The sequence below is a fragment of the Prionailurus viverrinus genome, chromosome A3, assembly GCF_022837055.1.
Source record: "Prionailurus viverrinus isolate Anna chromosome A3, UM_Priviv_1.0, whole genome shotgun sequence".
In the NCBI taxonomy this organism is placed as follows: domain Eukaryota; kingdom Metazoa; phylum Chordata; class Mammalia; order Carnivora; family Felidae; genus Prionailurus; species Prionailurus viverrinus.
In genome coordinates this window covers 21,018,761-21,045,415 of record NC_062563.1, presented here as the reverse complement: position 1 = coordinate 21,045,415, position 26,655 = coordinate 21,018,761, and the positions used below count along the sequence as shown (strand labels likewise).

The following is a 26,655-nucleotide window of genomic DNA, read 5'->3' as shown; positions in this document are numbered from 1 at the left end:
GCAGAGAGAGAGAGAGAGAGAGAGAGAGAGAGAGAGAGGAAGCTCTCCAGTGTCTCTTATGAAGCCACTAATCTCATCACAAAGGCCCCATCCTCATGACCTCATCTAAACCTAATTCCCTCCTAAAGGCACCATCTCCAAATGCCATTGCCATTGGAGGTTAGGGCTTCAGCGTATAAATTTGAGGGGGACACAGTTCAGTCCATAGCCGGCACTTTGTGTTGTCGGGCCAGAGGGCCAACTTCTTTGATATTGCGGGGGGTTCCTTGCGATCGGGAGAAGCTGGTAGGGAGTCGCCAAGGAGGACACAAAGGCAGCCTGAAGTTAGGAGGTTATTCCCAAGGGGTGGTTGTGCTGAAGCGAAGTCCACTGTTGATTGGCAGAGCTCGGGGGTCCCAGGTCCTGGCAGACCCAGAGTGTATCATTTTTGGAGGAGAATCCTGGTCTAAGAGAACTTTCAGGCAGAGAGGAAAAGAAAGGGAGGCAGAGGGAACGATCAAACCTGATTTGCTGGGTAAATGGATGGACCTACTAGCTGACATCCTGTTTGGACAATACGATTTGAGCACGGGACTACGATCCAGGTCTGCAAAACCATGCAGGGGGCAGTGAGCTTATTAACCAAATCCCTGAAGTTACTCAGAAAAGCGTAAGGAAGTAGGGATGGGGAGGGGAGCTATATTACCAGAGAGGGGTCCTGATTCTCTGTTGCCATATAAAAAAACACTCCAAAACTTAGTGGTTTATTTTATTTATTTATTTTTGTATCTATTTTATTTCTGAGAGAGAGACAGAGACAGAATGCGAGCGGACGAGGGGCAGAGAGAGAGGGAGACAGAATCCGAAGCAGGCTCCAGGCTCCAAGCTGTCAGCACAGAGCATGACGCGGGGCTCGAACTCACAGATCTTGAGAGATGATGACCTGAGCCGAAGTCGGACGCTTAACCGACTGAGCCACCCTGGTGCCCCCCACAGCTTAGTGGTTTGAAACAACCACCATTTTATCATGATCTTCCATGGGTCAGGAATTCAGATCGAGCACAGCAGGGAAATTTTGTCTCCGCTGAGACCTTAGCTAGGGTGACTTATGTAGTGGGGGTGGGGCCTCTTGGAGGTGGCTGGGCACCTCTCTGTCTCCATGTAGTCCGAGGGCTTCTCCACATGGCCTGTCCAACATGGCAGCCTTGGTATAGTCAGACTTCTTATGTGGTAGCTCAGCGCTCTCGGAGCACACGTTCTGGGATTCAGGAAGTCAGAGCTGCCTATATCTTGAGGCCTGGAACAGTTACAAAGCCCACCCAGATTTAAGGAGAAGGGGTGAAGACCCCCCCTCCTGAAGGCAGGAGTTTGATGCGCACAATTTGTGGCCATCTTTTTAATCTGCAACAAGGTGCTAATTGCTGTGACATTTTGAAGTTTATGTCTTCCTCACGTAACCATCCAGCATGGGTGTTCATGGGTTACCTAGGGCTGGAGTTGCCTAGCGAACGGGGAATGACTGCTAATGGGCATAGGGTTCCTTTTTGGGTTCTGGAATGTTCTAAAATGGATTGTGGTGATGGTTGCCCCACTCTGAAAGGCCCTCTTAGGTAACTCTCCTCCATGCCGTGACCCTGTGCCAGGATCCTTCTATCCTTAAGCTCGGCCCTCCAGGTCTGCACCATCCAGTAGAGACATAATGCAAGCCACATATGTCGTTTTAGTTTTTTTGTTATTTTTTAAATATGAAATTGTCAAGTTGGTTTCCATACAACACCCAGTGCTCATCCCAACAGGTGCCCTCCTCAATGCCCATCACCCACTTTCCCCTCCCTCCCACCCCCCATCAACCGTCAGTTTATTCTCAGTTTTTAAGAGTCTCTCTTTTTTTTTTTATTTTTTTTAACTGTTTATTTTTTATTTTTGAGACAGAAACAGAGCATGAACAGGGGAGGGGCAGAGAGAGAGAGGGAGACACAGAATCTGAAACAGGCTCCAGGCTCCGAGCTGTCAGCACAGAGCCCAAGGCAGAGCTCGAACTTGTGAACCGTGAGATCATCACCTGAGCCCAAGTCGGTCGCTTAACCACCCAGGTGGCTGGGTGCTCAGCCACCCAGGCGCCCTCATTCGGGTTTGTTTTTATAGAAGTCTTTGAAATCTGGTGAATGTGTTGACACTATATGTCAATTCAGATTGGACACATTTCAAGTGTTCGTGACTGTATGTGGCTTGTAACACCATCTTGGGCCGTAGACCCCCAGGTCCTGTCCATTCAGGCCAGGAATGGAGAACGTGTGGGGATGGCAAGGGAGGGTTCTGCGGGGTTCCACCGACGCCGTTGGTGCCCACATTCCATTGACCGGGACCCAGAGTGTGGTCCTGCCTTTACAAGGGAAATGGGGGCAGGTACTCTAGCCATATGCTCAGGAAGAGAAGGAACAGAGTTTGGGGAACACACAGCAGATTCTGCCCTAGCAGCCGAGAGTTTTCGGAGCACCTACTGTGTGCTCGTGGGCCTGGTCAGCATGCTTTGCTTAGGTTTGGAGCAGGTGGGAGGAAGCTTTGCTTTATATACTGTTTGCCCTTGACTCAGTTCATACAGCTTAAAGGGGCATCCAACGTACTGGCACCTGCTATGTGGCAGGCACTTCGAGTGCTTCATAAATATTCACCCATTGAATCCTCCTGACAGCCTTATGAGAGGTTCTGTTAATTACCCTGTTTCTGGGTAGCGGGGACATATGCACAGAGAGATAAAGTAACTTGCCCAAAGTCACACAGCTAGTTAGTGGCAGACCTGGGAACCGAACTCAGGCCTTCTGGCTTATGCCCCGGTCTCCACACTAAGCTGCCCCCCTCTGCAGCAATCAGAGGTCATGGGACAGAGGGGGTCATAAGACTTCCTCAGCCCGTAAGGACCTCCTACACCCGTCATGGGAGATCTTCTGGGACCCGGTCGGGCTGTGGGCCCGGAGCCGTGTCAGGGTTGCTGCTGCTTTTGTGGTTTCTCTGTGGGAAGGTTGCACTGACGGCTCTGTGGGGAGACAGAGGAGAGGATTATCACACAGCAGCACCTGGTCAGAGCGCCCCGTTGCCCGGCTTGGTTCCCTGTGCCAGTCTCCTGGCCTTCTCTGTCAGTCCTCGATTTCATACTCACCCTGCACCGACAGTCTCTTCGCATCTCCCCAGTTGTCCACGGGGAGCCAGCCCTACCCTTAGTTTGCCAATCCCTCAGCAAAAAGGGAGGCTTGGCCAGACAGCAGCCTCTGCCCCCAGGGCCTCCCTCCGCTGGAAGTTCCAGGGTTCCTTCAGCCAAGTTGCTCTGACTTACGAAGCCCTCCACGTCCTCCTGGGGCCTGACTCCTCTCTGTCTCCTCTGGACACATCCGTGAGGCTCACCCTCGCTGCATCCCCATTGGTCAGGCCCCTGAGTCTTGGGGTATCCATAGGTCACAGGCAGCCAGCTCTGGCAGCATGACGGTGTTGGGCACTGACCCCAGGGAGCTCGTAGGCCGGTGTGATTGGATCACATCCGAATCTAAGGCTCAGTGAAGCCCCAGCAGCTTGGCGGGCCACCACGGGTGCGCTGTGACATTTTCCCCTGAGTCAGGAAGCGGATTAGCAAATGGTGGAGGGCAAGGACTTGGCAGTCGGCCGGGTCTGGGGTCTAGCCCTGACTCTGCCGTGGCCTTGGGCAAGTCACTCCATCCCTCCGAGCCTCAGTTTTACTATCTGTAAAATGGGTACACCAACAGGATGTTGCAAAGGTTTCAATAAAGAAATGTGTCACCCGCATGGGCATACTTCCTGGCACATAGCAAGCCCCTGATAATCAAAATCTTTCATTTTTGTTAGGATATCCCCAGCATATAACTGGGTCCCGGCCGACGACTTCCGTTGAAGGCCTTGTCTGAGTTCTGCCCCTCAGCCTGGGCCTTTCGGCTGGTAATCTTTAACCCCCAAGATGCCCCTTTGCCTTTGTTTGGACTTTGTTTGGGCTGGTTCCTTCTGTTCTCATTGTGAACTCAGCGAGTTCTGCTAGGCCTTGCCCATGAGCTGGCCTTGCAGCCCCAGAGACCTTGACCCTGAACCAGCCATGATGCCTGGCCATGTCTCCCCTCTCCCCACCCCGCCACCAAGTATGACTTCAAGTTCACTCTGGACCTCCGAGCCCCGCATTGTGGAGTAGCCCGGGGACCCGCCTCTCCAGGGAGGAGTGCGGTGCCCATTAGGGTGGACAAGGCAGTGGGAGGTTAAGACCTTGGTCAGTGACCCGAACGTAGGCACCAGGGTGGGGGGTGTGTGGGGCCTAGATGCACCAGCAGAGGTGCAGGTAAGAAGTCACTGCTTCTGAATGACTCTGAGGGACTAGCAGTCTCTGACCCAGTTTGGGAGCCACCGGCCCCTCTCAGAGCTGGAACTGCAGAAATCGATTTGCAGACGGGCATACACCACTTAATTAGCGTGGCCTCCTTCTGGCTGGGAAAACACCGTTAAGTGGGCTGGGTTGGCCTGAAATCATACCAGTGGCCCCAGCCCCAGTCCCATCGGCCTCTCTGTCCCTTGGGCTCTGTCCTCTTAGCCAGGCTGGATTCAGAATGGCCCGAGTTTCTGGTTTGGAGCTGAGACAAATACTACTCTTGTCCAGGCCCGGGAAGCACCTGGCTCCCACATGGCAAGGTGAAGTTGGCCCTGGGGCCTGGGGTGTGCGGGGACCAGAAGGAGGAGAAGTAGGGGCTTCCCCCAGCGCACTCTGCCTCCCTGCGCCTTTCTGCCCGTGTGCTGCCCTGCCCCAGCTCTGACTGCTTCCTGCGTGGCGCCGGCTCCTTTCTTTGCGTCACCTGTGTGCCCCTAGCGTGGGCTCGACGTCACAGCTGAGGGGACAGGCTCAGAGAAGTTGTCCCTTGCCCAGAGTTTGCACAGCCAGGAAGTAGCGGGCAGGATTTGGTCCAGCTCTGCCAGGATCCTGTGTCTGTATCCTGGCTTCTGTGCAAACTTGGTCAGCCCCTTGCAGAGCCTGCCTCTGATTTGAGGACAGCTTTCAGCACCTGTGTTTCAGAAGCCTGTGAGGTTCGATCCCTGCCTCTGGTTTGGAGGGAGAGTCGTCACACATGCTGTGGAACAGAGGAGCCCCCATGCCCTAGGTGTTGGGTCTTCTGCGGGCTGCGTGTGTGTGTAGCCGGAAGAGGGGGGCGCCTGTGAGTTCTACCGTGGGCTTGCTAGGTGAACTTCAGCCGTGAACTTGATCTCGGAGCCTCTTTGCCTTGTCTGCGAAATGGGAGTAACAGCAGCATGTATCTCACGGTTGTCCTGAGGGCGAAATAGGGCAACATACAACGAGGGCACCTAGTGAGTATCCCACCCGAACTCCTGTTGTGGGCAGCCCCTCGGACCCGGCACAAAGGAGGCTGCTTGCTTTCCCCTCACACTGTGGACGTCTGGGGTGTGAGGCAAAGGAAGTCCTTTCCCACAGTGAGGGCACAGCTGGGCATGCTGGGGCAGCCCGGGGTGGAGGGCAGGCCTCCCTGGCCCAGACACAGCTCTCCATGCCTATGTCAGGAATCGGGGTACACCTGGGGAGTTAAAGTGCTCCGCGGTCTGGAAACTACTGGGTTTTTAAAATTTGAAAATGCGGATGGAACTAGAGTGTATTCACGCGAAGCAAAATAAGTCAGTGAAAGGAAGACAAGTATCGTCTGATTTCACTCCTATGTGAACTTTAAGAAACAAAACAGCTGAACAGGGACGGAAAGGAAAAATAAGATAAAGACAGAGAGGGAGGCAAACCAAAAGAGACTCTTAAATACAGAAAACAAACTGATCGAGGGGAGGTCGGGGGAAGGGATGGGTTATGTGGGTGACGGGCATTCAGGAGGGCACTTGTTGGGATGCACACCGGGTGTTATACGTAAGAGATGAATCACTGGGTTCTGCTCCTGAAATCAATACTACACCATATGTTAACTACCGTGAATTTAGATAAAATAAATAAATAAAAATTTGAAGTGCCATTCACATAACATAAAATTAACTGTTTCCGAGTGTATAAGTCACTGGTATTTAGTACCTTCATAGTGTTGTGCAACCATCACCCCTACCTTCTTCCAGAACCTTTTCATCATCCCCAGAGGAACCCTTGTTCTCATTAGCAGTCACTCCCCAGCGCCCTCCCCTCAACCCCTGGTAAACACCAACCTGCCTTTTTTTAAAAAATTTTTTTTTTAACGTTTATTTATTTTTGAGACAGAGCATGAAGGGGGGAGGGGCAGAGAGAGAAGGAGACACAGAATCGGAAGCAGGCTCCAGGCTCTGAGCCATCAGCCCAGAGCCCGACGCGGGGCTCGAACTCATGGACCGCGAGATCATGACCTGAGCTGAAGTCGGACGCTTAACTGACTGCGCCACCCAGGCGCCCCTAACCTGCCTTCTTAATCTAAGGATTTACCTACTCCGGACATTCCCTGTAAATGGAGTCATACAATATGTGACTTTGATGTCTGACTTCATTCGCTTAGAATAATCTTTTCAAGGTGTATCCATGTTGCAGCGTGTATCAGCATTTCTTTCCTTTTTATGGTTGGATAACAGCCCTATGAATGGATGTGCCACGTTTTGTCTATCTGTTCATTGGTTGATGGAGAACGGCTGTTTTTTCGGGTTTTTTGAAATGGCTTTTTTCTAAAAAAAATAAAAATAAAAAAAACCTGCTGGGTTGCTTTTAAAGTTTATGTATTTATTTTGAGAGAGAGAGAGTGAGCAGGAGAGGGGCAGCAAGAGCGAGGGACAGAGAATCCCAAGCAAACTCCGTGCTGTCAGCACAAAGCCCAACACAGGGCTCCGACCCGCAATCTGTGAGATCATGACCTGAGCTGAAATCAAGAGTTGGACCAACTGAACCACCCAGGCTCGCCTAAAACTGCTGTTTTTTTTTTTTTTCAGCGTTTTTATTTTATTTTTGGGACAGAGAGAGACAGAGCATGAACGGGGGAGGGGCAGAGAGAGAGGGAGACACAGAATCGGAAACAGGCTCCAGGCTCTGAGCCATCAGCCCAGAGCCTGACGTGGGGCTCGAACTCACGGACCGCGAGATCGTGACCTGGCTGAAGTCGGACGCTTAACCGACTGCGCCACCCAGGCGCCCCAAAACTGCTGTTTTTAAAAGGGGCTTGAGGAGAGGGCAAGTCTGAGCCCAGAGGGACACACACACACACACATACACACACACTCCACACACACACACTGCAGTCCAACGGAAGCCCCCCTCCCAACCCCCTCCCCCCCCCCCCCCCCGCAATGATGGGCAAAGGGCACTGCAGACGTGGTCCCTCCGGCCTCGTCAGCGCATTACTGCTCTAATATTCAACCTGGTGCTGATGGGAGTGATGGAGGGGCGGTGGTTCCAGGGGTGGGGATGGTTAAAGATCTACCAGGTACCCAGCCTGTGAGGCACCAGAGTGCACGGGGCAGCCCTAGGGCTTTGGAGTGACACCGTCTGGGCTCAAATCTGTGCTCTGCTGCTTGTTGGGTAATCTTGGGTGATTTGCATCACTCAACCTCTCTGTGCCTCGGTTTCTCTTTTGGCCAAATAGAAATACTATCACCTTCTCAAAAGGGTGGCACCAAGGACTAGATGAAGCCTTGCTTTGTTCAGCACACTGTCCAGCATAGCGGAAGGTTCCAAAGTACGTTAGCTATCGGCTGTCCTTATTCTTTGACTATATGAGTTGGCATTTGCAGGCTTGTGGCGGGTGCCGAGCCCCTGACTGCGCCTGGTCCCTGCCCGGCATCCTCATGGCATGGTTCCGTCTATTTGAGTGGTCTTCTTGTTACCATGCATCCCTGTGACCGACCCCCACCAAGGCAAGGGCTGGGTCTGGTTTGGCTCAGCCCAGTATATATGCCTGGGAAATCTGTATGAAGGCTGCATACCCACATTGCTTCTGCCTTCTGCGTCAGGAGTTCAAGTCCCTGCTCCCGTGAGCAAAACTTATGCCTTTTTATTGTGAGACAATTTTAGATTCATTTTAGATAAAAAAAATAATAGATCCCCTTTACTCTTTGCCCAGTTTACTCCAATGGTAACATCTTATAAAACTATAATATAGTATCTCAACTAGGAAATTGACATTGATACAATCCATCAACGCTACTCAGTTTGGTTTTTTTTTTTTTTTGGCCAATTTTCATACGTGTGTGTGTGTGTGCGCGCGTGTGTGTGTGTGTGTTTAGCTCTGCAGTTGTCTAAATCACAGATGGAGATTTGTGTGACGAACACCACAGTCAAGATACAGGATTTAAAAATATTTATGACATACATATTGAAATAATAATATTTTGGATATAGTGGGTTAAATAAAATGTATTATTACAATTAAAATAATACTATGATTAAAATATAGTATTAAGATTAAAATATATTATTATTAAGGGGCACCTGGGTGACTCAGTTGGGGAAGCATCCAGCTCTTGATTTCAGCTCAGGTCGTGATCTTGAGGTTTGTGAGATCGAGCCCCGTACTGGGTTCTGTGCTGACAGTGCAGAGCCTGCTTGGGATTCTCTCTCTCCTATCCCTCTTCCCTCTCCCCTCGAATTAAATAAGTAAATTTAAAAAACGTTAAAAATATATATTATTAAGACCTATCTATTTTTTTAAATATGAAATTTATTGTCAAATTGAAAACCTATCTATTTTTTAATGTTGCCACCAGAAAAAAAAAAAAATATGTGGCCCACATTGTATGTCTGTGACAGTGCCGGTCTTGAACATTACCATCCCTCCAGAAAGTTCCCTTGTGCACCTTCCTAGCCTGTCCTCTACCCGCCTCCTGGCAAGTACTGTTTTGATGGCTTTTTTTTTTTTTTTTTAACCACTACAGGTTAGATGTTTTGTTTGTTTGTCTGTTCGGGGTGAAATCCACATCACGTAAAATTAACCATTTTCAAGTATACACGCCAGTGACATTCCGTACATTCACACTGTTGTGCAACCACCACTACCACCTAGTCCCCAAGCATTTTCACGCCCCCAAAAGGAAATTCTGTACCCGGTAAACAGTCACTTCCCATGCTGTCCTCCGTCCAGCCCCTGGCAACCACCGATCTGTTTCTGTTTCTCTGGCCGTACCTTACTTATAAATGGAGTCCTGTGATATGTAACCTTTCGAGTGTGGCTTCTTTCACTTAGCATGATGTTTTCAAGGTTCACCCAGACTGAATGAATTAGTACTTCATTCCCTTTCATGACTAAAGATATGTACACACTTGGATTGTTTTACTCGTGAGCTGTTTTGTGCCTGTTGTGAATGATGCTGCTACGAACACGAGTGTGCGTGCGTTTGAGTTCCTCTTTCCGGCGATTTGGAGGCACGTACCTAGGAGCGGAATTGCTGGGTCGTACGGTAATTCTGTTTCAGCGTTTAGGGAGCTGTCAGATTGTTTTCCAAAGCAGCTTGCACCGTATTGCATTTCCCACCAGCAGTACGGGCGCGTTCCAGTTTCTCCACATCCTCGCCAACCCTTGTTTTGTCTGCTTTTTGATTGTGGCCACCCTAGTGGGTGTGAAGAGTACCGTTAGTTATGCTTGTTCTAGAACTCATTCAAAAGGAATAACGGCGTCGACTCCTGGGGGGGGGGGGGGCTTCTTCCAGCCTACCCGTGAAGATATTTGAGGTGTGTGGTTGAATGCCTGAAACACTGTGTCATGGACCATGGAGGACTTTAAAGAGGAAGAGAAGACTCTTTTAAGGCATAGGTGACAGCTCACTCCCCCCTCCCCCGAGATCACCTGCTGTGCCTTGGTCGGGACAAGAGGATGGTGGGTAGTGAAGAAGGCCAGTTGGGGAAGTTCTCTCCGAGGACTTCGGGACACCTGAAGGATGAGAGAGGAGCCAGCTGTGTAGAAAGTCAGAAGAGGGTGGGCTAGAGGAGAGCGTTCTAGCAGAAACGGTGACATAAACAAAGGCCCTGAGGCAGGGAAAGGGGGTTCAGCGCTAAGTTGGGAAGGGTGTAGAACCGGTGGGAGCATGAGGGATGTTACTGCTGGTGATGCGCCATGGGGTGGGGGCCACAACCTTGCGTTAGCTGCGAGTGGGTCCCAGGGCACGAAGGGCCACACCCCCATGCCAGCCTTCTTGCTGCCTTCCCAGCCCCAAGGGGCAGCTCATCTGAGATATTGTGGCTCATCCCAGTGTCTTGCAGCCTCTCGAACTGGAGGGCGGGGTGGTGGCGATGGGGAAGGGCGCCGTCAGGGGCACCAAGTCCGAGATTCCAGGACGCAGGCCTGGAATCCCCACAGGGACTCTTGCGCGGTTCCCAAGGCAGGCTTGTAAGCTTGAGTCTTGCCGACACACCCACACCCTCGTCCTCTCAAGTTCATAGGGGACAAGGTTGCGGGCAGTGCATGGCTCAGCCCGGTGCTCTCCCCTCCCTGGGGAGCTGGGCACTAACGAGCTCTGGCCAGCCTTCCGGAGCTTCGAGAACAATTTGTCCTGCACACAGAGCCCTGGCCCCAGGCCCCGAGTGTACCTGAGCCCCATCTACAAGAGGAAAACTGACCCCAGGTCTGCGTTACGTAAGGACATCTTTGGAATTTGGCTCCCGTTGAAATGAAATGGGAAAACTACACTCAAACAAGCAGGTGTGGGAGTTCAATAGGAGGGAAACTCCCTTGGGGTCATCTCTGGGTCGGTCTGCTTCGAGTGTTGGTTTATTCATTTAGCAAATGGTGCCGGCACCTACTTTGTGCCAGGTCTCATGGTGGCAGTGAAAGAACAGATGGCCAATAAATGCTTGTGGGGAGAAGGAGGGGAGGGGCAAAGAGAGAGAAAGCCAGCAAGGGAGGGATGGAGGGAAGGAGGAAGGAAGGAAGGAGGGACGGAGGGAAAGAGAAAGGAAGGAGGGAGGGAAGAAGGAAGGAGGGAGGGAAGGAGGGGGGAGAGGAAGGAAGGAGGGAGGGACGGAGGGAAAGAGAAAGGAAGGAGGGAGGGAGGGAGGGGGAGAGGAAGGAAGGAAGGAGGGAAGGAGGGAGGGAGGGTAGGAGGGAGGGACGGTAGGTGGGAAGGAAGGCAGGAGGGAAGGGAAGGAAGGAAAGAAAAGAAGGGGTAAGGAAGGGAGGGTAGGAAGGGAGGGAGGGAAGGAGGAAGCATAGATGGACAGAAATACCCTTGCAGAGCTCACATCTGTCCCATAGTCATGTGACTAAGTACAGTCTAGCTCAGTGTTGGTCAACAGAAGAATCATGTGAGCCACATACTTAATCTTAAATTTTGTAGTAGCCACATTCAAGTGGAAAAGAAACAGGCGAAATGAACTTGTATAACGTGTTTTCCTTCACTCACTATCTCCTTTCAACGTGCAATCAGTACAAAAAGTTACTGAGACATTTTCTGTGTCTTTTTTTGGTATAAATCTTCAAAGCCCAGTGCCTTTTACACTTACAGTGTGTCTCAGTCTGGGTGATGCTCATACGAAGTGCTCCCCAGCCCCAAAGGGCTCACGGCACCTTATGGGCCACGGTGTAGGGGGACAGGTGCCGCGGACGAGGTGCACACTGTCCACTGTGGTGGGCACGTGAATCAAGGTCAAGGAAGACTCAGCCGAGGTGGTACATTCAGTCTTGTATTCGTTCACTCATTTAGTCTTCGTCTGGTGATCGCCGAATGTCTCCTACAGTGGTGTGAGGCTGGGCAGGGATTTAGCTGGTGGGAAAAAGGGAAGAATATTCCAGACCGAGGAGAGGGCAGACTGCAAGCTGGAAGAGAATGGAGCTCTTGTCTGTCTTGTTCACTGCTGGACGCCCACACCTGCCCAGAGTTGGTGCCTGGTGAGTATTTGCGGAGGGGACGCGGGGGTGGAGGAGTAGGGTGTTTCTAGAGCCCGGGAGACACAGGAAGGAATGATGACAGAGGAGGCTGGAACATCCGCATCACCGGGAGGGCTTGTCAAACTGTGGATCACTGGGCCCTCCCCTGAGGTTCCTGATTCGGTAGGTCTGAGGGAGAATCACAGGATTTATGTGTCCAACGAATTCCCCAGTCCTGCTGTTGCTGCTGGTTCACACTGTGAGGACCTTGGGGCTAGTCCACCGACAGTGTGAAGGCAATGGGGAGCCATAGGAGGTTTTTGAGCAGGAGAGGAGCACCTTCAGGTCTGCGATTTAGGGGACGGTGGGTGGCCGCTGGGGGCAGGGGATGGCGGTGTCCTTTCCACTTGTCTCCAGCCAGGTCAGCGGCACCTTAGCTCAAGAAGGTGCCTCAGGACCCATTCCATTCTCACACAGCACGGGAGCCTGGGTTGGGCCCCTACAACAAGAAAGAGACGACTTGTTTTCGGCACTGAGGGCGGTGGGGAACCGAAGCCCTTAGTCAGCTGCAGGATTCAGCGCAGACTTTCCCTGGTCAACAGAGATCTGACTGTGCGGGAGGGCGGGGGTCAGGTTGGGGCGCTGGGGGCCTGGGCTGGTAGCTGGATGGTTCTGGCTCAGGGTTTCTCTGGAAGTTGTGGTCGGTACGTGACCCGGGCTCCCGTCATCTGAGGGTGTGAGTGGGGCTGGAGGTTCTCATTCACTGTGGCTCTCTGACTGTGGCTCTCCCACACGGCTGGTGGCAGAAGGTCTCCGTTCCTCATGACGTGGTCTTTCCACAAGGCTGCTTACGTGTCGTCCCGACATGGCAGCTGCTTCCCTGCAAGTGAGTGATCGGAGGAGCAAGACCGAGCCTTTTGCGACCCAGCCTCGGAAGCCACACTCCGTCCCATGGTGCCACACGCCGGTCAGCTCTGGTCAGTGGGAGGCCTGGGAGGAAGGGAGGCGTAAGCAGCGTTTGGAGACGGGATGCCACACCCAGGCTGCCCTTTGCTTCTATCCCGGGGTCATCCCACAAGATTGCCAAAGATGCTTTACGCCTGGAGCCACCATTAGGTGACTTAGAGCGTGAGCACTGGGTTCCACATTCCTGTGGGTGGCTTGTGTGTGTGTGTGGGGGGGGAGGGCCAACTAAATCATGTTGTCATTGCTGTTATTACTGTCATCCTCATCAATACCTTATAATCTCCCTCTCAGGTAACCCGATGAGGTTATAACTCCTCTTTTACAGATGGGGGAAACTGAGGCTCAGATAGAGGAGAAGACATGCCTGGGATCAGGTCACTGGCTGAAGGGGTCTGAATTCTTAGCCACTACCCCTGTGTTTGCATGCCAGGTGCCATGCTTGGGTGGCTTGCCTGTCCCCCCGACGGTGCATTCTGGTGTCCCCTCTCCAGGGTGCGAATGACCGTAGCAAAGGTCAGACTGGCCCTTTCATGCCTCTCAGAGCCTGGTGCCGGACGTGCTGGCAGAACAGGAAACGGGAAGGTTCCGGGCTGCAGATCCCCTGGCTCTGGAGACCTGGGGTCCAGCTTAGCTCTAAGACCTGTGTTGAAATTGTTATGGCAGAGCAAGCATGGAGTTCAAGTGTGGGGCTACTGGAGTCTCTTACCACCTGAGTGGCTCGATTAGCAAGTTGATTAGATGTGCTGTGACTCAGTATCCCTAGCTGTAAAATAGGAGTGATCAGAGAGGCTGCCCCCTTCCAGCCCGGGGCCCTGGTGGGGATCCGGTGAGCTAATTCCTACTCTGTGCCAGGCACACAAGGCAGTGCCCGGCACATGTGTGTTCTTGCTGTCGCTGGCTTGTTAGATGCTGATGTGTGTGCTCTCTGTTTCCGCATCTGGCTGAGTCCTGGGGACAGGACCGTTGGGGACAGTCCATTTTCGTCTGCTGCTGGGAGCATCAGCAAATGATCCCCAGGTCCCGGGGCTGAGGACATTCCCAAGTTCTGTATTTAACTCTGCTCCAGCAGCAGGCCGGCCCTCCCCAAGCCAGGCCTTGCTAAGAGCAGTGGGTTCCAGAAGCTCTGGAAAACCTGCAGACTTGCTCCCCTCCTGGCCCAGCCTGCTCCTCTCTGATAAAAGAGCGGGTTTTTCCATCCTGTAGCAGAAACGCGTCTGTCTCCCCCTGCCCAGCCAGGCTCTCTCGTTTCTACACGTTTCACTGGTGGTCCTGCAGCAGCCAGGGGGCGTGGGTGGGGGACAAAGGACAGGGGCCTTGGGCGGTGGGCCTGGGTGGCAGGCAGCTATCCTGTTAGGAGACGCCTCTGTTCCGCTGTGGCAAGGGTGCTGAGTCTGTACCAGAAATGACAAAACCGAACGCCAGCACACGAAACCCCCCAGCCGTCAAACAGGAAGCAGGGCCCGGATAAAAATACCCTCCTTCCTGCAGCTGCAGCCTCCACCACACCGGTTTCAGAAGGTCACGCTCTGAACAGGAAACTCGGCTGCGCTGCGTGGCTGAGTTGGGGCTCCGGGGGCTGAGCTGGTGGGGAGAGAGACGACAGCAGGCTCTCGGGGCTTTGTGCCCCCGTGTTTCTCGGCAGGTGCAGACATTGAGCCCCATCTGCCCATGGCCCGCCTGGCCACGATGCAACGGCCTACCTTCGATGTGTGTTGATTTCTTCCTCTCCTACCTGGCACCACGAGGCTTTTATTGTGGGAGGGAAATGACTGTGGTTTTCAACATGCTTTGTGAGCTAAAAAGCCCTGCACCAGGGATCAGCAAACTTTTTCTGTAAAGGGCCAGATAAGAAACACCGTCGGCCGCGTGGGCCACCCAGTCTCTGTTCTGACAGAGGAAGCAGCCAAAGGCAATGCATAAACAAACGAGCCTGTGTTCCAGTTAAACTTCATTTACGGGCACTGATTTTTGGCTTTCATGTAATTTTCCTGTGTCATAAAATATGATGCTTCTTTGATTTTATTCCCCCAACTGCCAAAAATATATATATAGAGAGAATCATTCTTAAGTTGTAAGCAGTTCAGAATTGCACGATGTTAGCCATTGGACCATAGTCTGCCGACCCCTGCACAATGCAAACAAAGGGGTTATTATTATTATTGTTTCTATTTAACATCCTACCCAACACAGGAATTTCAGCTTCAGCATTTGCTTCAAGGGGTCAGCCAGCGTGAGACCTCATTTCTGCCCTAGAAATTTCGCAGAAATGTGGTTCTTACCGCTTGGCTCTCATGGTGTGTGGAATGTATCATTTTGTGTTTTAGTGAAATTGGAACATTCTGGTTACTGGGGCGCCTGGGTGGCTCACTTGGTTGAGTCTGACTTTGGCTCAGGTCATGGTCTCACGGTTTGTGGGTTTGAGCCTCGCGTCAGGCTCTGGGCTGACAGCTCAGAGCCTGGAGCCTGCTTTGGATTCTGTGTCCCCCCTCTCTCTCTGCTCCTCCCCACTCACGCTCTGTCTCAAACACATTTTTTTTTTGAAAAGAAAATTCTGGTTATGAAAGTAGTGCATATGTACTTTCAAATGCTAGGACAATTCTGGCCACCATAAAATAAAAGTCACTGATAACCACCGTTCGTATCTTAATTGTTTTTCCAATAAGCAGCGTGTGCCTGTGTGGAAGGCATTTTTCCTTTCTAATTGAGATTGCATTGAATGTACAGTTTTGGTCTCTCACTATATATCAAGCAATTTCCCACATCCTTAAAAATTCCTCAAAGATACGAGCTGCAGAATATTCCATCATATGAATGTTCCATAATTTACCTAATCAGTCTCTAATTGTTTAGATGTTGGGTTGCTTCCGGTAATTCTTTATTATAAACAATGTATATAAACAGTGCTGCTGTGAACGTCCTTGTCCATAAATCTTTTTCCGCCACCCCTCCTCTTATCTTTAGCATGTGTATGTGCTGGAGATTCCTCGCAAAAAAACCACATCGTTTTGACTTATATATGGACGATTTTTGTTTTACTGGATTTTGCTTGGTATGTTATGCGATTCACAGGCTTTCTTAACTGATAATTGCTTCGTTCTCCCCACCCCACCGCTGACCCAGGCAGCCACTAATCTGCTTTCTGTTTATGATTTCATTTTGAAATATCTTTTTAAAAAACCACCCTAAGGGGCGCCTGGGTGGCTCTGTCAGTTAAGCGACCGACTCTTGGTTTTATGGACCGACTCAGGTCCATGATCTCACGGCTCGTGAGTTCAAGTCCCACATCCAGCTCTGCACTGACACCACAGAGCCTGCCTCGGATTTTCTCTCTTGCTGTCTCTCCGCCCCTCCCCTGCTCTCTCTGTCTCTCTCTCTCTCTCAAAAAAAAAAAAAAATAAATAAACTGAAAAAAAAAATTAAATCCATTCTGCACCATAGTAATGTTGCCACCCCCACTTTCTTTGTTTTCGCATTTGGTGGTTTATTTTTGAGCATTCCTTTATTTTTACGCTCTCTGTTATTTTGTTGGGATGTATCTCTTGTAAGCAACACACAGATGAATGGTTTTTTTTTTTCTCTTTTTGACAACCAAATCTTCACTGCTTTATAGGGGAGGGTAGATGATTTCAACTAGTAGATAGTTGGTTTTTGGTCATCTTGCCTTAGGCCTTGTGACATTTATGTTTCTATGTTCTTTCATTCTGTGACTTTAATGAATACTATGTTTTCTTTTATCTTTCCCATTGGTATAGAAGACAAAATCCCAGTTTTAGTTTCTCTGGTGGTTCCCTTTACAATTTCAAAAGTCTTGTTTAATTTCCTCAGCAAGACAGGTGGAAGCCCAGAGTGGGATTTGCTGGTGTTCTGTGTGACACAGCACTGAGAGACAGACGCAAGATGCATCGTCTTTAGGAGAAAATTGAGAGCCAGGCAGACAGACGGGGGGTGGGAAGGATGTGGTTATGGGACAGGAGAGTGGAACCAGGGAAAACAGACAGAAGGTTCCAAGTGGACGGGTGGGAGCTGGAGGAATATCCCCCTTCATAGGCAACTTGTTTCCTCTTACTAAATATCGATAGGAATGGGTTTTATTCTTAGTTATATATGGGTGAGTCTCTCCTGTCACTAGTTACGCCTGAAACACCAGCTGTACCTGGAATCAACCACACTAATATTGGTTCTCAACACTTATTAGCTAAGTGAGTTTGAGCAAATCATGGACGTTCCCTGTTGAACGAGCTGATGATAGCACCTAAGTCATAGGATTGTTGTCATAGTTAACTGGGATGAGACATGTAACATTTGGGTATTCTTCTGGGTATTCTTCACGCTTGGAAAATATTCAGTAAACGTTAGATATTATTATGATGGCTGTGAAGCCATTTTCGTTTTTATGTATATGCAGCTCCTGCGTGTAGAGCTGGGAATATTTTTATCTGTTACTTGCATGGAGATATGAAATAATTATTTTTTTTAAATTTTTAACGTTTATTTATTTTTGAGACAGGGAGAGACAGAGCATGAACGGGGGAGGGTCAGAGAGAGAGAGAGGGAGACACAGAATCAGAACCAGGCTCCAGGCTCTGAGCTGTCAGCACAGAGCCCGACGCAGGGCTCGAACGCACAGACAGTGAGATCATGACCTGAGCCAAAGTCGGACGCTTAACCAACTGAGCCACCCAGGCGCCCCTGAAATAATTACTTTTAAAAATGAGGAACAATAAGTAGACAGAGAAGAGAGGTGATAGAGCGATGGGATTGGGGCAGCAGCAGGGGGAAGTCCCGAAGAGGAGTGCAGGGAGTTTGGGGAGAGAGGGCGGTTGGGGAAAAAAAAAAAGAACAGGTACCTTGGAGAGTTCCCAGGAGGCCAAGGCTCTGGAGGGCAGAAGGGAGATCAGGTTCCCAGATCCCCAGAGAAGCTGCAGGGAGAGGTACCGGGAAAATTCTGGAAGCAGAATTAGTGAAGAACAGGGACCTGGCACAGTTGGGGTCCAGGATGTTCATGAATGGAATGGGGGAAGTTCCAGGGTCACGTTTCCGGACTGGCGGTACCCTCACTTTGAGTCTGAGGTGTTAACAGGCACAGGTGCACCTGGGTGGCTCAGTTGGTTAAGCGTCCAACTCTTGATTTCAGCTCAGGTCATGATCTCACGGCTTTGTGAGTTCGAGCCCTACATCGGGCTCTGCGCTTTAAGCTGCGGAGCCTGCTTAGGATTCTGTCCCCATCTTTCTCTCTGCCCCACCCCCACTTGCTCTCTCTCTCTCTCTCTCTCTCTCTCTCTCAAAATAAATAAAAAATAAATAAACATTGAAAAGAAAACAGTAAATCGGCACAGCCTTTATAGCTTTGGTGGAGAAACCTTACAGACCCACGTCTTCTCTTATGAGTTAAATTCAGTTCTTTCTCCCTTTGAGGAAATCTAGTAAAATATCCGCTGCTACATTAGGAAGTTATTCTTCTCCCACCCCCACGTTTCAGAAAGACTCTGCGTTTGTCACGAGCATTGACTGTAGCTTATTTTGCATCAAGGTTTCCCTGGTTGCCTTCTGTTTATTTATTTATTTGGACTGAATTTTCCGAGAACAGTTGTAGGCGCACAGCAAAAATGAGGAGGGTAGGTACAGAGATTTTCCATATACCCCTTGGAACTACACATGCGTAGTCTCCTCCATCATCAACAACCCCCACCAGTGTGCTACTTTGGTTACCATTGATGAGCCTACACTGACCTATCATTAGCCCACAAAGACCCCGGTTTACATTAGGGTTCACTCTTGGTGTTGTGCATTCTGTGGGTTTGGACAAATGTATAATGTATAATGATGTGTATCCATCATTATGGTAGCATACAGACTGTTTTCAGTGTCCTGAAAATCCCCTGTGTTTTGCCTATTCATCCCTCCCCCCTCCCCAACTCCTAGCAACCACTGATTTTTTTTTTTTTTTTTGCTGTCTCCATAGTTCTGTCTTTTCTAGAACATCATATAGTTGGAATCATACAGTATGCAGCCTTTTCACATTGGCTTCTTTCACTTAGCGATATGCATTTAAGGTTCTCCCATGTCTTGTCACGACTGGACAGCTCATTTCTTCTTAGCACTGGATAAATATTCCATTGTCTGGATGTACCATGGTTTGCCCGCTTACCTGCTGAAGGACCTCTGGGTTACTTCCAAGTGTTGGTGATTATGACTAAAGCCGTTATAAATTTTTGTGTGCAGGCTTTTGTGGATATAGTTTTCAACTTCTTAGAGTAGATACTAGGGAGTGTGACTACTGGATTATGCGGTAAGGGTATGTTTAGTTTTGTAAGAAACCGTCAAAAGTTGCTGTACCATTTTGCATTCCCACCAGCAATGGATGAACGTTGACTATCTTCATGTGGGTCTATTTCTGGGCCCTCTATTCTGTTCCGTTGATCTGTCTGTCTCTTCTTCCACCAATACCACACTTTCTTGATTACGGTAGCTTTAGGGGTAAGTCTTGAGGTCAACTGGTGCCAGTACACCAACTTTGTTCTTCTTCAACATAGTGTCGGGGCTTTTGTCTTTTTCTATAAATCTTAGAATCGATGTGTCAGTATTAATAAAATCACTGACTGAGATTTTGGTTGGCATTGAATCTATAGATCAAGTTGGAAAGAACTAACATTTTGACAATATTGAATCTTCCTGTCCGTGACCATAGACTATTTCTCCATCTATTTTTCTTTGATTTCATTCATTAGAGTTTTGTAGTTTTGCTCATATGGATCATATACATATTTTTCTTAGATTTTCCTGGTATCTTTAGTTTTATTTTCTTAGGAGAATTTTTTTTATTTGTTAATTCTCTCAACAACTACTTGTTGAGCTCTTACTCTAAGTGCTGGATATTCCAGATAAGAAGACAGACAGGATTTGCCTGCACAGAGTTGGCATTCTAAAGGGTCTGCAATCCCTTTTCCTGCGCACATCTAATACTAGATACAAGTGACACATGTGCAGAGGCTTCTGGGTAGCTGATGCGAGTCCCTGTCAACAACTTCTGTCCAGCATGACCATGTGTCTTGGGCATGGAGGTTCTAGAAAAGAAAATATTATAGCTACATGCCTGACATGCCCTTGGCCATCTTGCCTTCCTAGTTTTGAAGGTATCGGGGATGCTAAGAGAGAAACCAGCCTCTTTGTATAAGTCAAGGAATGAAGATTCTCTCTGAGATTAAAATGTCTACGGCCTGGCCTGGGAGCATTTTTGTTCAGAGCACGAAGTATAGACCAGCCCAGGAGAGGATGCTCTGGCCAGTTCTGAGGCTTGGGTAGAGACCGAGCAGGCTCTCTTTACCACCGCAGTCATCAGATACTGACTGGGATCCCAAACCATCTCATAGTAGCTAAAAAGTTTACGGTTCCTACTCTCCTACCCCGCCAGCCCTTTCACTAGACCTCCTGGTCTAGTAAAAACACAGACAAATTGGGGCGCCTGGGTGGCGCAGTCGGTTAAGCGTCCGACTTCAGCCAGGTCACGATCTCGCGGTCCGGGAGTTCGAGCCTCGCGTCGGGCTCTGGGCTGATGGCTCAGAGCCTGGAGCCTGTTTCCGATTCTGTGTCTCCCTCTCTCTCTGCCCCTCCCCCGTTCATGCTCTGTCTCTCTCTGTCCCCAAAATAAATAAACGTTGAAAAAAAATTAAAAAAAAAAAAACACAGACAAATGCATGCACAAATACATCATAGTGTTAAGTGTTTGGGCGAGGGAACAGGAAGCGCATGAGAAGGTGCCTCCCCTAGCCTCGGTGTCAGCTTCACAGAGGAAGTGACATTTAAGCTGAGACATTTAACCTGAAACCCGGTTAAGAATTAACCATGAAGTGAAGGCTGAGAAAGTCAGGCAGAGGGATAGCCCATGAGAAGGGCACGAGAGTCAAGAGAGAGGGTGGTACATGGTGGTCCTGGAAGGGTCCGGGTGGTTAGGAGGGAAGATGCGAGCAGAGGTGGGCAGAGGCCAGATCATGCAGGGCCCTGGAGGGATCAAGTGGCCAGTGGCCTCCTTCTTTCTTTCCCTGTTTTAAGTAAGAATCAAACACCTATTGTTTACCAGGTACTGTCCTAGGCACCGTGGGTACAGTAATGGATGAGGCAGATACTGTCCTCACCTCGGGGAACCCCCAGGCTGGCAGGGGAACGAGCTCTCAGCAGGGTGCTTAAGGCCACCGTAGAGCCCCTTCCTCTTTTTTTTTTTTAATGTTTATTTATTTTTGAGAGAGAGAGAGAGAGAGAGAGAGAGAGAGAGAACATGAGCAGGGGAGGGCAGAGAGAGAGAGGGAGACACAGAATCTGAAACAGGCTCCGGGCTCTGAGCCATCAGCAGAGAGCCCGACGTGGGGCTCGAACTCACGAACCATGAGATCATGACCTGAGCTGAAGTCGGGCGCTTAACCGACTGAGCCACCCAGGCGCCCCCTCTCCCTATTTTTTTTTTTAATTGAAATATCACTCACATACCACAAAACTTACCTGTTTAAAGTGTGCAAAGGATGCCTGGGCGGCTCAGTCGGCTAAACGTCTGACTCTTGATTTTGGCTCGGGTCATGATCTGTGGTTCGTGAGATCGAGCCCCGCGTCGGGCTCTGTGGTGATAACTTGGGATTCTGTCTCTCTCCCTCTCTCTCTTCCCCTCCCCTGCTCACGCTCCCCCCCGCCACCCGCCCAATTCAAAATAAATAAATAAACATTAAAGTGTGCAATCTGTGGTCTTTAGTATATTCATAAGGTTGTGCAACCATTACCACTGTCTAATTCCAGAAAATTGTTATCATCCCAAATGAAACCCCGTACCATTAGCCGGTCACATCCCAGGGCCCCTTGCCCTCAGCCCTTGGCAGCCACTGATCTATTTTCTGTCGTTATGGGTTTGCCTACTCTGAAAATCTCATACAAATGGATTCATACAACACGCGGCCTTTTGCGTCTGGCTTCCTTCCCTTGGTGTGATGTTCTCAGGATTCATCCATGCTGTGGCATGTGTCAGCATTTCATTCTTTTTCATAGCCGCGTAATATTCCACTATGAACAAACCCATTTTACTTATTTCCTTATCCATTGCTGGACATCTGCGTGTTTTCACTCTTGGGCAATTATAAATACTGTTCCTAATAAACGTTTGTGGGCAAGTTTTTGTGGGGACACTTGTGTTTATTGCTCCTGGGTCTATACCCAGGATTGGAATCACTGGATCACTTGGCGACTCTGTATTTACTTTCTGAGCCACTGCCAGACTTCTCGGCGGCCGCCCCATTTCACATTCCCACCAGCAACATACAAGGGTTCCGGAGTCCCTTCCTCCTTGCCAACCCTGTTATCGTCTGCCCTTTTTTCTTCCCAGATGGGTCCTGGAGAGAGGCTCCCTGGGGAAGAACAAGGCCTGGCTCCTGGGGCCTGCACTTGGGGATGTGGCTTTGAGGGAAGCCCGGGTCTGCCTTGCCCACCCTCCACTGCGGCTGAGTCACCGTCCGGCATCTTGGGGTGAACCGGCCAGCAATGGGACGGGCTGCACCAGCCCCTGCAGAAGCCACCATTAAACTTGACTGAATCTCTACCCCCAGCCTTGGGGCGGCTGGGCTTCCCTGGAAGCATCTATCTCTGGCTGTTTCTGCACCAGGGAGAGGGGGCAGTGGTGGGTGGAGAGGTTGCAGTCGAGTGATTTTGGAGGCGTGGCGCATTGAGGGCCCAGGACAACCTTTCTGAGAGCGCTGGTCCTCCTGGCAGTGTCTGAGCAGCAGGCTGGGCGCCCGGCCACCCCAACAGCACCCTGGGAAGGGGGGGACCGGGAGGGCAGGTGGAGGAGCTGGTTGGACCAGGCTGCACGTGCTGGACCCGGGAGACTCTGTGGAGGGGGAGCAGCCCAGTGGGTTGGCGTCGCAGCTGGCCGTGTGCCTCCCGCGTGCCTGGCATCGGGTGGGGAGGTCTGCCTAGAACGGAGGTGCACAGAGAGATGGACAGAGGATGCATTGGAGCTCAGGCTTCTGTGTCTACCCCAGAGCTGCCACTCACCTGTCACGGGACCTCAGGCTAAGTGTTAACCTCTGTGCCACCGCGTCCCCGTCTGCAGGCTGCACTAAGAGAGTCGCTGTGATGACTATCACGGATCACTGTCTTCATTAACCAGAGTACTGAACACTGAATGATCGGCGATGGTCCCGGCCCTTCTGGCTTTTCATCCTGTCTGTGGCTCTCTGTTGCCTTCACCCTGCTCCTCTCTCTGCTGTCCACGATCCTGCCCGGGCCCTTGTGTGGCCACAATTTTAGCCAAGCGGTGAAGTGTTCAGATTTTGGAGGCAGCCAGCCGAGGTCAGAAGTCCGAGCTCTGCCGTTCCCAGACACGTGCCCTTGGACAAGTCCTTTCCCTTGCTCAAGACTGAGCCTCAGTTTTCCCATCTGTGAATTGGGGGCAATAATAGCAGGCAGGTGATACTAGCCGGTCGTTAATCCTCATACTGGATCAGGAGGACTAACGGATTGAAAGACAAAGTGCTTAACGCCGTGTCCGGCACGGTTAGGGCTGGCTGCACAAAGAGCAACGGAAGGTGTCAGGCAGAGGGCGTGAGGTCTGGGACCCTGGGCAGGAGGGGACTGATGGGTGTCCGTGCCCGGCCTGGGAGTGGCCTGAAGGACGCCTGCAGTCAGCTGCCGGGTCCGGCTGCATTGCCAGTGGAGGCTCAGGGAGGGATATTTGCTGCTTCATTTCTGTATAAAATCCGTATTGTGACTTTTCAGTTCCTGAGTCACACGCCCTGTGGTGTGTGCAGGGCTGTACGCATGTCCCCAGGGTTCCCTGGTCCCAGGGGCAAGCAGCTCTGTGGGCCCTCCCCTCCCCCCCTCCCCCCTCCCCCCCGAGCAATCTTCCCTTCCTCCCTCTCTTCCTTCCTTCGTCCATTCACACAATAGACTTGCTTTTTAAAATTTTTATTTTTAAATAAAAATTGAATATATGTAAGATATACCACAGGATGTTGATCTAGAGAGAGAAATGATTAATAGAGTGAAGCTAATTCACATACCCATCTCCCTATATAGTTACCTTTTTTTTTTTTTTTTTTTAGATATTGGCCAAAGGGCACAAAGTTTCAGTTCGTTATATGGGATCTAATGCACAGCATAGCGACTATAGTGAATGCTTTATTGGGGCGCCTGGGTGGCTGAGTTGGTTGAGTGTCCGACTCTTGATTTCAGCTCAGGTCATGATCTCACGGTTCCTGAGATCGAGCCCTCCGTCGGGCTCTGTGCTGACAGCATGGAGCCTGCTTGGGATTCTCTCTGCCTCCCCCTCTCTCTCCGCCCCCCGCCTGCTCTCTCTTTCTCTCTCTCTCTCAAGATAAATAAATAAACATTTAAAAAATAATAATCGAAAACTAGAAATTTGCTGAGGGAGCGGATTTCTGGTGCTTTTGCTACAATAATTTCTGGAGCCCCTGCTAGGAGCCGGGCTCCCTCGCAGAGCCCAAAAAACTAAAGAAAGAGTTGTATAATCATTGTAGACTAATCAGCCTGTATTCACAAACCGGGAGAGGCACTGCTGTGGAGCTGAAATGCAGAAATGCAAGGTACTATGGGAGTGGGTAACTCAGGCAACTTGCCCGAGACTGGGGTGATCAGGGAAGGCCTCTCAGAGGAGGTGACGTTTCAGCTGGAATCTGAGGTTTGAAGAAGAGTTCGCTGGCCCAAGAGTGAGAAGAAGGAGGGCTCCAGCCACAGGAACCTGCACGTGTAAAAGCCGGGAGGAGCTCTGTTTTTGTTTTCTTTCATTTTGATTTGGTAAATGAAAGAAGCCAGCGGCCACTGAATCGGTCACCGAGGGATTCGGGGAGGGGCAGAGACTGCATCACGCGGTGCCTCGGAGGCCGTGGAAGGATGTGGCCTCGTTGCTGGGCGCTGGGTGGAAAAGGAGGTGAGAGGGGGCGGGGAAGGGGGAGGAGGGCCGGTGAGTGGGTGCCCCACAGACATGACTGTGCAAGTCACATGGCCGGGCGGCAGCTGCTCAGCCCCAGAGCGCCCCCCCGCAAGTGTGGATTGCCCAAGGTCCGCCTCGGTGGACAGACACCTCTGTCCTTCCGTCCAGGGCCGGGAGCAGGTGCCACACAGACCAGCTCGAGGTCAGGCCGTCTGCTCTGTGGGGTAGAGTGGGTCAGGTGGCAGAAAAACCACCAGCTCATCAGCAGTGATTTCTCCCGGCAAAGGCGGCCGCCACCAGCTTCCTGCCGAGATGGGTCCCTTCAGCCTCACTCGCTACAGCTGGAGATGGAGGGGAGCAGACGGCCCTGCTTGGCCCAGATTCCAGCCAGATTGCCAGGGAGGTGTGGGCGGAGCAACAGGGTGGATGCCAGGAGCAGGAATACAGGAGAGGAGGGTGGGAGCCACCTCCTTGCCATCTCAGGGGGACCTTGCTTGCATGGGGGGCGGTGGGGACCACCTCACTGTGGTCCTTGAGCCAGCAGAGGCTTGGAGCTCCCTCGAGAGAGATGCTTCTGTCTTTTACAGCCAGGCCAGGAGCTTTTGAGAAATGCGAGATGTTGACGGTTTCATCCCCAGCGCCCGGCGCCTGGCGGGACCAGGCGGGAGCTTAGTGGTTGTTTTTTATTTGTGTTTTAAAAATAAGGGGCGCCTGGGTGGCTCAGCCGGTTGAGCGTCCGACTTGGGCTCAGGTCATGATCTCACGTCCCGTGAGTTCTAGCCCCGCGTTGGGCTCTGTGCTGACAGCTCGGAGCCTAGAGCCTGCTTCAGATTCTATGTCTCCTTCTCTCTCTGCACCTCCCCTGCTCACCCTCTGTCTCTCTCTCTCTCAAAAATAAATAAACATTAAAAAAATTTAAAAAAATGGTGGTAGTAGCTTTCGGGAGATGAGCCTGGAGGGGTAGGGAGACAGGACTGCCGGGTACAGCTGAGCAAGCTGCACACTGCACAACTCCAGAGGAAGCCATTCCCATAGACCGTGATGAGAGGAATGCAGCCTGGGAATTGTGCAAGGTGGTAGCCCTGTAGGCGGGACCCCACCATGCAGGACCTTGAAGCCCAGCAAACATTTTCTGCAAAGGGCTAGAGAGTAAATATTTTAGACTGTGTGGTCCATACAGTCTCCGCTCTGCGACTCAACTGTGCTGTTTCAGGATGAAAGCAGTCATTGGCGATATGCAGATAAATGTTTCTTGTTCCAATAAACAACCTGATCTACAGAAACAGGCTGCCTGCCAGATTTGGCCCGTGTGCCCACCCCGGTGAAGGCCACGAAAGGATTTTGAACTTCATTCTAAGAGCCGTGGGGAGCCATGAGAGGGTTTAAACAGGAAGTGAGAGGTGCAAGTTCGCAGTTAACATGGTTCTGAAAGACCTGACTGTGCCCCCAGGACCTGCAGTGTTTCTTCCGTCCTGTGTGTGGATCACTCTGTTAGTGCTGGTTCCCACTGGCCTCAGGGGCAGAGGGGAGCAGCCCCGTGGTCAACAGTCAGGGCCTCGGAGTCGGAGGACCTGCTTTCCTCTGCTTGGTCTCCTGTGACTATGACCCTTTGTCTCTTCTTCTCCACGAGGGGAATCGTTACAGACAGGAGCCCCATGAAGGAAGGTGGTTCTGCACGGACCTGGGGGCACAGGAAGAGCTCAGTAAGGAGGCACTGTGGATGTAAGAATCCTTTTTCTTGCTGAACCGGAGGCAGGACAGCCCGGTCGCGCCCTGGGCGCGGGCCGTGGGCTCTTTGCTCCCGTGAGCTGTGCCCAGAGCCAGGCTCCCAGCTGGGGCAGAGCACACTTCCAAGGACACCGTGGCTCATACATGCGAAGGGCTCCGTGGAGATGGGGGTGATGCTTCGTACCTCTTGGGCTGAAAATAACTGCCCGCCATGGGAGTGATTCCTCATCTTGGGTTCCCAATAATTCCTCCACA

General features: G+C 50.9%; 1 protein-coding gene across 2 annotated transcripts in view; it reads left to right on the top strand.

Moving 5' to 3' along the window:
* The window catches only part of PPP1R16B (protein phosphatase 1 regulatory subunit 16B), a 100,839-nt gene that overhangs the window by 46,949 nt on the left and 27,235 nt on the right, over nt 1-26,655 (top strand). The window lies entirely within an intron of this gene.